The sequence below is a fragment of the Neolamprologus brichardi genome, chromosome 3, assembly GCF_056152115.1.
Source record: "Neolamprologus brichardi isolate AB-2024 chromosome 3, ASM5615211v1, whole genome shotgun sequence".
NCBI lineage: Eukaryota > Metazoa > Chordata > Actinopteri > Cichliformes > Cichlidae > Neolamprologus > Neolamprologus brichardi.
In genome coordinates, this window is record NC_142106.1 from 25,834,514 (window position 1) to 25,845,605 (window position 11,092).

The window sequence follows — 11,092 nt, forward strand, 5'->3', positions numbered from 1 at the left end:
CCTGCTTTCTCTTATTGTGGTTAAAGAATGCATTCACTGTAATGTTGTGAAGCCAGTTGGACCACGTTTCTCCACATGGCTCCCTGACGGACTGTAATCTGTTAAGCTATGATTCAGCTATGATTTTTTTGTTATTATTTGTGTTTCTGTTGTTTTGTTGTTATTATTATGCAGGTTTAGTTTAGTTTTATTGTCAGTGGTTTTGGCAACTTGTATTGGATAGTCATGGTCCCAGCAATTCCTGGGGTCCACTCCCAATCTTAGTTTCACGCATTGCTCTCTCTCTTCTCGGGAAGTTGCTGGCTGGCTGTTCTCACTACGTAGCGCCGCCCGCAGGTAAAGCTTCGGGTTTTTCCAGGCTGTAGTTGTTATACCTGTTTCTTGCCTCCTTGATGATAGAACTATAAAGATAATATTCCAGAAATAACTTTTTCCTGAACATAAATATGAGACATGCTCAATACAAAGTCAATAGAACACAGTCTATGCATATTTTGACAGAAATAGAAAGAAAGGCCAGTGCCAGCATCAGTGTTTGTAGGGGCGGTGTGCAGTGACAACAGGTCTTGTGCCAAAAGTTGATTTCCTTGTTGGACTATAATCTGTGAAACATATGCCAAACTTATCTATCAGGAATGATATAAAGCAATTTTGAGCCACAAACACTAGTCCTGTCACAAGCTACAATCAGTTTTTGGCAAAGTGCCTTTTATACATCCTTCATGTATCCATCTAAAGAGTGTCAGTGACATTAACATGTCTTTTAAGAGTGTTAAGGGTTCAATATTGAGGAGGAGAGTAAAAACAACCATGGTCCAGAAGAGCTTGGTCAAACAATTGATTTTAATGACCACACGCAGCGTGGGGAGATGTACACTGCAAAACATCAGCTGTAGATCTCCGCCCAAAAAGACACTTCAGATTGCTTTTGATTCATCAGGGTTAACGCCCCTCATGCGTCATCAGATACAATACATGCATACGTCAAATCAAAACCACAATGACTTTTAACACAGTTTGAAAAGAACATCGCCTCGTCTCCCTGCCAGGTGTCTTCCTGTCGCTGCCGGACGCTCGCTTATCGTCTGGAACATCAGGCACACATTCTGCAACAAACTGTTCTTTTTTTGCAAGCATAATTTTGCAGTCACAAGCAAAACATGATTAACCTCTCACCTATAAATGAGTCTATCTACTATGTGTGTGGGTGGGTGTGTACGTGTGTGTGTGGCTCGACCTCACACGAACTTTGTCTTATGAGAAGAGAGGCCAATTCTCATGTGCATAATAACCTAACTGAAACTATATCTGTAATATGTTGAATAAATGTTTTAATCAAGAACCTCTACTAAAAGCTTAATCAAAGAATATAAAAGTATAAAAGATAATAATGAATAACCTGGTTATTATTTATCATCATCCAAACAGCTCCTCAAAGTAACTCACACTTAGACTCTGCTTTAGTTTCACTTTCACAAACACGCTCTGCAAAAGCCTGTGCTTCCTGTCTACTTTGGCACAGAGTGTACTCAGAGTTAGGCCTTTTTTTTATAAGCCAACAGAATCAGGACATACACATTTAAGATTATTGATTTAACTCAACAGTTTAAAGTGGTTATAACTGCACCTGTAATAAAGGCTAATTGGGTACCAATATGTTTAAACCTCTGAATGCAATATCAATATTAATTATTAATGCAATGGTAATGATGATGATTATTAACAATAGCAGCAAAATATTTCTCTAATCCCCACAAGAGCACTCTGGTCATGAGGACAGCAGAAATATAAACAACAAATATAACAGCAAAGATATTTTAGAGGCCAACAATAAACAAAGATATTATACATAAGAACATTATAGTAACCTATTGGCCAGTGTTTGGTATGCCAGATGGACTTGTTTTACTTAGGTCTAGAGCTTGCAAGTGCAGTCAGAAGAGTCATTATTTGACACGAAAACAGCCAACTGTGGGTGGCTGTGGCTCAGGTGGTAAAGCGGATCGGCTACTGATTGGAAGGCTGGTTGTTCGATTCTGGCTCCCCAAATATCCTGCCAAATATCCTTGGGCAAGATACTAACCCCAAATTGCCGATGCTTTCATCGGAGTGTGAGTGTGTGTGAATGGGTGAGTGAGGCATGTTGTATACAGTGCTTTGAATACTCCTCTAGAGTAGAAAAGTGCTATATAAGAATCAGTGGGGAAAGTCAACAACTTTCAAGCTACTTCGTTAGCGAAAATGGCCAAGGCACCTGATGGAGCTGACGTTAGGAGCTCATCCCAAGACAGTGTGGTGGCTGAGCTGACTTGTATAAGATCTATTCTTGAGCAGGTAGTGCATGACATTAACCCTTTAATACCTACCATAGAACCAAGTCCGCCAGCGCTTATCTTTATATTTTTACATGCTGTAGTGCCATTTTTGGGAGCATTTCAAGTTGCTATTCATCAATACAATCGTTATAGCCCAAATTTTAGTAATATGTATGCATTAAGTCCATAGAAACTACATAAATTGCAAAAAAGTGCAATAAACTACAAAAAAATTGAAAATCGTTTTTGGGGGTTCTTTTTTAGATATATTTCTACTTGGAGAAATTTAAGAGGTTTATTGCTCAAAACTGTAAATACAAAAAAGTTGCACAAAATAGTTTCCAACAACAGGAAATTTATTTTGAGTGTCTTCATAGTTTCATTTTTGAGATACACAAATTTTATATACTGCAGGAAAAACAAATATTACAATGCAAATTTTCAAAAAAAACCCAGCATGTACATCAAAATAAACTATTTCTAGCAGTGCAATTTGAGTTCTAAGCATCCCAGAAACTATACAGAAAAGTATAAAGCCAAACATGACTTTTAAAAACACCAGTATAGGCTTATAAGGCCCTGAGGGTAAAAAACAACATTTTCTGCGAAAATGACGTCACTTCCGGTTTCGGCCAGGTAATGGCGGACATACGATAGTTCGCGCTGACGTCTATTCCAGCCTAGGAAGTGTTATGAACGGCGGATCGGCAAAGCGTGTTTCTGTAATATAATGTTTTTGTTGCTGCAAGAGCTTTTTATGCAATTTTTGCAAAGATATATGTGGAAGGAAACTGTGACCTAGGACAAGCTTATGGTATAACATGTAAGTACAACTCTTCCGGTTTCATATGCAAAAAAAAATTATTGCGCTACCTTACGTGGTTTCGCAAACGCAGCATTCCCGGACTAAAGGACATTTCAAATATTGGCCTTCTTGGGTTTCGCAAAACTTCTATCTGTGTTTCATATGCAACTACAGCAAGGTCACCACACCACTCATTACAAACACATGCACTAAGAAACCATTCCTCTGGAAAACTGAGGCTGAGGCCACATTTAAGAAACTCAAAGAGTTATTCACCTCAGCCCTAGTATTGCACCATCCTGTTTAACCTCAGTTCTGGCTATCACCCCTCAAACAAATACAAATGGACAAACGGAGAGATTGAATCAAAAACTGGAATCCACCCTCCGCTGCAACAACCAAAACGTCTTCCAAAATGTGTCACGGTTCACTGGAGGACTCACACGCAGGACTCAGAGGCACAGTATTTATTACAATTCCACCAGGTGTATTTACAAAACAGTGCAGAGGGGGTAGTGCTATATACAAAGCAGTGACAGGGGAAAAGGCTCCGGGGAAATCCAGGGAGGGAACAGACACTCGCTCTTCTTCTGACTCTCTCCAGACACTCACACAAAGGAATCCACTCGGGGAATGCAGGGTCGGGTCCAGGGGATCTATGTACAGAAAGAAATACACGTCAGAGGTTTTTGCGCAGGGAAAAAAGAACTTGCTCAGAGATTAGATTAGATTAGATTAGATAGCCTTTATTTGTCAGTTGCAGGTCTTTTGCCCACAACCGAGATGACAGACCTTGCCGACCGTACATACAATACACAAACATCACATTGGGGAGACAGGTCAGGCTAGGTAGCGAGGAAAAAAACATCGAAATGTGTAACACAGAAGGATAATACAGGAATGCACAGATATCAACACACCATAGCACAATAAACACAGACAAGCAACATGGGAAAGAGTTCCAGTGTGTACATCTGATCTGGGACCGCTGCAATCTTTCGACTGCGCCTCCAACTGACCCAATGTCCACATCAGAGGGGAGGTAAGCATCGAAGGCGTTGGAAAGGGAAGGGGAGATGAGTGAGTGCTTATCAGTGTAAGTGTGTGTGTATGCGTGTCCATAGTTCAGCTGAGACAGTGTCCTTCGCCCTATCAGGCTAAGTAAACAGTCCTCCAGCCAATCCAGGTGGCCTTGCATGGGATGGGGAGAATAGTCAAATCACAGTCGTTATCAGGGAGTGTTTGTCCGGCTTCAGCCTTGGGCCTGTGCAGCTGGCGCCGTGGTGGTGTCTGCATTTTGATCCCGAATTTGTCGATTTATTGAGATTTTTCAAAGCTGATCTTTAACACTCTGATGCTGGTCTCTCTATCTCCCGTTGGAGAGCCGCGAGCCTCCCCATGATGGTATCAAACTTCTGATCCGTGGTGTTATCATTCTTTTGATTCTGAGACCTCACAACTGCTGTGATCCGTTCTGCGATGTGATCCAACTTTCGCTCAAGGTTCTCATTTTGAGCAGGGCCCTCTCTGATGTATCCCACCATACGCTCAATGGTGTTGTTTTGAGCCTTCACAGAAGCCATAAGCGTCTCCAAGGTGTTAACCATGCTGCGTTCGTTGTGAGAGGTCGCGACTCGTCCCGTCGCTTCAATTCCAGCGGGCAGCTTTGGGGGGGTTTGAACAGCCGGTTCCGCTCTCTTATTTCTCCGATAAGTCAGGGCCATGCCAGCTCCGATCAGCAAGAACCCCGTTATCATGGTTCCGAATAGGTAAATATCTTCAGCGTCCTCGATCGACAGTCCCGCCAGGCACACGAGCCTCCATTTCTGCCACCCGTCCATCGTGTAACCGGCAGGGAAAGTCCCTCCGGGGCACTCGGGCTCTCCCGAGCCCAGACTTCTCGTTGAGAAGAGGGTGTCAATAGCATTCAGAGACCAGTTGATCAAATCCATAATTCTCTTTTAGGTTTTAGAGAACGACAGTGAGAGACTGTTCCAGGGAAAAAGTAATGCACATGAGACAAGACAAGGACAGAGAGGCTAAGCAGGGAAGATAAGGGTAAGGAGGAGAAAAGTGCGACCGCCTCCGCTGAGAGCCAAAGAAGAAGTGGTGCAGCCGGGCTGCACTAACGTGAGTCACACACACAACGATCCAGCGATGAGTAGAAGCCACTCCCTGGCTTAAATGCTGGCAGTGCTGATGAGGCCCAGGTGTTTCCTCTTCAGAGGGGTGTGGGCCGAGGGCGTGAACCCACCATGAGTTCCGCCCTGGCGAGAGAGCGAGAGAGAGAGCAAGAGAGACAGAGAGAGCTACTAGTCAGTGGCCTGCTGATCCCCTGGCCGTGACAAAATGTCTCTTTTGAAGTGCATCTAACAGTTGCAGGAAGACGTATGTCTGTAACAAAGTAAAAAAAGTGAAAGATTTCTGAACATCACATGAATCACAAAACATTTCACTACAAAACTGCTACTTCAAACTTTTTTCCCCTATGAGAACATGTTTGTACCTATGTATGTAAAATTTAGTATTGTGGTCTAGACAACCCAACATGTGATGTCCATATAGGTGAAGAACGCCAGATCCCAGGAGGTTAAGGAAGGTGTGAGCAGTGTAGAGACTAGAGCTCACACCATCTCTCCCCAATCCTTTGATATTGGCAGAAGAAGCGCGATGAGAAAATAGACTAGGTTCAACTGTTATTGCAGACAAATTAAACAAATGCGCATTTGGAGATCAACCAGTTGCACACAAACTCTGGTATGCCCTACATAACACCAGTTGATCTGAACCCCCCTGACTCAGCAGTTACACTTAAACCATTGCTGTCACCCAACTCCCCTTTTAAGGAGTTGTTTTCCATTCTCACAGAAACTAACATTAAAGGTGTTATCTGTCCGCTATGGGCACTCTCCAAGTTCTATCTTTCTCTCTCTATGTGTGTGCGTGTGTTAGTATGACCTACTGACCTATGATCTATTTAAAGAAATTCTTTAACATTTAAACCTACTTCCTGCATATTCCAGTATATAAAATAAAAAAATGTTTTGTGTTTACACTAACTCTTTCAAATAGATGCAAGTAAAACACAGCAAAAAATAATAATATAAAAATGCTTCAGAAGATTTTAGTACTGAATTTAACAGAAAAGAGTGTTGAAAACCAGCACTGCATATTCTGCAGAGTGTGAAATGCTAACAAAGCACAGAGAATGATTTGGGGGAAGAAGTGGGGAAGAAAATACACTGTGGATGAGATTCTGATGACAACTAATTCTTTAGTCAGCAAACCTGCTTAACCTGAACATCATGACTCATTGGGAGATGATATGAAGAGCTCCTGGTGGGAAATGCAAAATGTTAGATGTGAGAAAATTATAAGTGTGGCCTCTACATCCAAAGGTAATAAAATAATTTTAATTACATCAGAGAAGAAGAAGGAAGAAAGGAAAACAACACCTCTTTGAACAGAAGCAATCAATCTGTGGAAAGATTCAACCAGTAGGCGACAACACTACGGGGAAGATCAGAAGCTTGTTGTGCTGTGTTTGAAGCCCTGAAATGAGAATGTGTTGACAGATCAGTGTTCGGAGTTAGGTGCTAAATTCGTTACGTTAAAATATTCATAATGACAAAAGATAAGATAAATAAAGTCATTATGATTCATTTTGATTGAAACTTGTACATTTATAATATAAAAGCTTTCTGTTCAAATGGACATATTCTCTCAAAACCTTAAATGCCTACTTTATTAAAACAAGTAGAAAAATGTTTGAACTTGAAAGACTTTTGGGATAGTTGCCAAGGAGCTGTCAGCGAGAAAGGAGTCATGTAATTAAAAGTCGTTATTGATGAACCAGTCATTATTCAGAAGCTGACAGAACTTGACACTTGTTTTTCTGCCAGCTAAGTTGGCAGATCTGCCGATGACTAGTTTTTTTTTTTTACATCAGTGTTTCTGGAAACTTGCTGAACAACATAAGCTTAGACGTTATCATTCTTAAAACATGATATTTCTTGCCTCCATTTCCTTGTTGGGAGCCGTGGGTTTTTTCTTTCTTTCTTTCTCCCACCCTCTCTCTTTCTTTTTTTCCCGCTTCACTCCGTACGCGAGTTTTGTGCTTTGCGCTGAGCAGAGGGGTGAGGGGCAGTAGTTACACTCGCAGTAGCAAAGGAACACAGCAGGACGGAAAGAGAGAGAAAGAGAGCCAGGGACAACAAGAGACAACATCGTCACATTAGTAAGGTATAGCTATTATTATTATTATTATAGTAATCATCCACAACTATTTTCAGTTGCGTATGATAAAATATTCAGAAAATTTATTCATGCAGTGAATCTTCTTTTTGTTTTGCATATTTTAATTTATATTTTATTGTTTTGTGGTTTGCAGTGTTTTGTGTTGTTTCACTTTAAATTTCTTTAAAAGCAAAAAGCCTAAAATTTAAATAGTTAAAAGTTGAAATGTAAATAGTTGTTTTTATATTTTATAATTCATTTATTACATTTTATGTGACGTGAATAAATAAAAGTATATTTACGGTGGCCCCTAAAGACAAAGCACACGTACAAACTCCAAAACACAACGGAAGTGCTCCAGGATGCTAGGGGCAGTGTTGAGCTTTGTTAGCTAGTGGCTACACAAGCCAGGAAGTACCAACGACCGGATTTGGTATGTGGTAGTAACAGGTAAATGAACATTTCTTTTTAATTACTTGAATATATATGAGTGCTTGTGTATAAATACACAAACAATACACATATGCTTTCAATTGTATATTTAAGTGATCTAGGTAGCTCTGTTTTGGAAATTTAGTTAACGCTAGCAATGTTTTTTGGAGTTTGTACGTGTTTTGGAGTTTGTACGTGCTTTATGTTTATATATTTATATATAAACATATATAAATAAAACCACAGGTTTTTTTTACATTAGTAATTCCTTTTGTGCATAATTTTATATTGTTGTTGATAATAAATTAATTAAAGCAACAAAACAACCTGAAGAGCCGGTTGGGAACCAAAAGAGCCGGCTCTTTTTAGTGAGCCGAGCTGAACGAGCTAGTTCTCTAAAAAGAGCCGGAATTGCCATCGCTAACAAGCACTACCGTCATACAAAATAAATAGGCAGTTTACCCCTTCTGCGTCAGTGCCATTTACAAACGAACACTACAATACTATATACCAAAGCTAGTTATGCTCAGAAAACACACAGATGCCTGCACACACACACACACACACACACACACAGGGTTAAACACTAAAGTGTTTGCTGCCAGTTGCTGCAAGAGTAATGACTAGTGATGTGCGAATCATGAACGAATCGTTCAATACTCGAGAATCACTTTACTGACTCGTGAATCATTATTCACAAGCCCAACTGACTCATTCACTGACTCATCCCTGTTACTGTTAGCAAACTAATTTCATTAGTAGAAATATGTCTAGCTTAAAATTATGGGCAAAAAAACAACAGCCAGTTTCTTAACAAAAACATTTCTGCTCTGAACTGGGATAAAAAACCCTGAGTAGAAAGCTTGCATCAAGACAATAGCTCATCAGTTCACAGTAGCATTGCTCTGCTAACATGCTAACAACACATTTGAGTTACTCACCCCCTCCCGTCCTGTGCTGAATCGTAGAGTGAAGAAATCATTCAGGGCTCACTCACCCCCTCCCTTCCTGTGCTGAATCATAGCATAAACGAATCACTCAGGACTCACTCATCCCCTCCCTCCTTGCTCACAGCTTCTTCTTCTTGATTGGCAACCAATGTTAAAGCGCATTACCGACCCCTGGCTCACAGCTCAGTAAGAGCTTTTAGATAAGAAAATATATATTAGACACAATTGAGGAAAATACTAATAAAATAAAATAACAATAAATAAAATAAATGTTCCCTTTAGAAATCTTAATTTTTTTTTGCTCTTTTTTGCTCTATAAAAACAGTTGTTTTTCTTTTTCAATCACTCAGCAGTAGTGGTGCAACGATTCAGATTGGATCACGGTTTTAAGTCACGGATTGGATCAATTTTCAGATCAGCAAAATAAAGAAAAAAAGACAAAATTAACTATTTAAGTATTTTTTGCCTATTAAAAACATTCAACTCAAGACTTATTCCACGCAATTATATAAATACAAATTAAGGGGCAATATAGGGCTGTACAGGGCTTTGTATCTAGCACTCCGCTGTGATATAACGAGCGGTCACGGTCACGTAGCTTTCCGTTGACCTTGAGGTCCACCCATTTGTAGTTGGGCAACAGAAGATGCCTGGGACAGTTTAGCCTTAACTTTAAACTTTTCCGGGGTACAATCTTGTCACTGACGTGGACGCGAACGGGATATTATAGCGTGGCTCAAGCACATTCATCATAGTTTAAACCCCTTGTTTTGCACAAGGGAATACGGCCTCCCGTCTGCAGCTAAACACCCCAGTAGCTTAAATGCCGCAAACTCCTCAAAATTAATTTTGAGTGAAAATGTAAATTTTTTGCACTCTATGGGCAACTGACTCAGTGCTCAAATAACACGATTCATTTTGGTGAGTGACTCATTCAAGCTCGATTCAGAAAAAAGAATATAATTTACCATCACTAGTAATGACTGATGCTGGAGGAAGCCAATGAGCAGTGACCAGGAGACCAGACAGACATAATGAGACACTCATTTATGATTAAATATGGCTAGGGTCATATTTGGGATGAAACATTTTTAGTGGACAAACTATCATTTTGTTTTCCAATATGTCTTTGGACAATAATAGTATAACTATTACAAAATACTATATAACAATATCGATTAAACATTACCAATGCCAAAATGACTCCATGCAAGCCTCTAATTAACAGTGTAAAGGAGGAGTATTCTACAAAAATGCAAAGAGGTCCAGTTAGAGAAAATGTATCAAAGCAAAGGTTCTGATTATCATAATGTTGAATTGTTTAGTGTGATATATGTGTGTAAACAAACATTTTGACAAGTAATTTGACAAATAATTTAAAAACTATTTTTGGTCATGCAACTGACTTTATATGACACATGACCGATGTTCCCTCTAATTTTTCACGTGTCTGAGCAAACACACAAACTCCCTGAGCGGTCTCTTGGACCGCTGACTTGTATTATAGTGATGGGATTTCCAGCTCTTTTTAGAGATCTGGCTCTTTCAGTTCGGCTCACTAAAAAGAGCCGGCTCTTTCGGCTCCGAGCTGGTTCTTCAGGTTGTTTTGTTGCTTTAATTATTTAATCATTAACAATAATATAAAATTATGCAGAAAAGGAATTACTAATGTAAAAAAAAGTGGTTTTATTTATATATGTTTATATATGGCCCCTAGAGACAAAGCACGTACAAACTCTAAAGCATATACAAACTCCAAAACACATTTCTAGCGTTTACTGAACTTCCAAAACAGAGCTACCCAGATCACTTAAATTACACAATTGAAAGCATGTGTGTATTGTTTGTGTATTTATAGACAAGCACTCATATTTATTCAAATAATTAAAAAAAAAAAAAAAAAGTTCATTTACCTGTTACTACCACACACCAAATCCGGTTGTTGATACTTCCTGGCTTGTGTAGCCACTAGGTAACAAAAGCTCAACACTGCGCCCTAGCATCCTGGAGCACTTCTGTTGTCTTTTGTACGTGATTCTGAGTTTGTACGTGCTTCTGAGTTTTTACGTGTTTTGGAGTTTTTAAGCGTTTTGGAGTTTGTACGTGTTTTGGAGTTTGTACGTGCTTTGTCTCTAAGGGCCACCATAAATATACTTTATTTATTCACTCCACATAAAATGTAATAAATAAATCATATAATACAAAAAACAACTATTTACATTTTAAACTTTTAACTATTTAAATTTTAGGCTTTTTCCTTTTAAACAAATTTAATGTGAAACAACACAAAACACTGCAAACCACAACACAATTAAATATAAATTAAAATATTAAAACAAAAAGAAGATGCACAT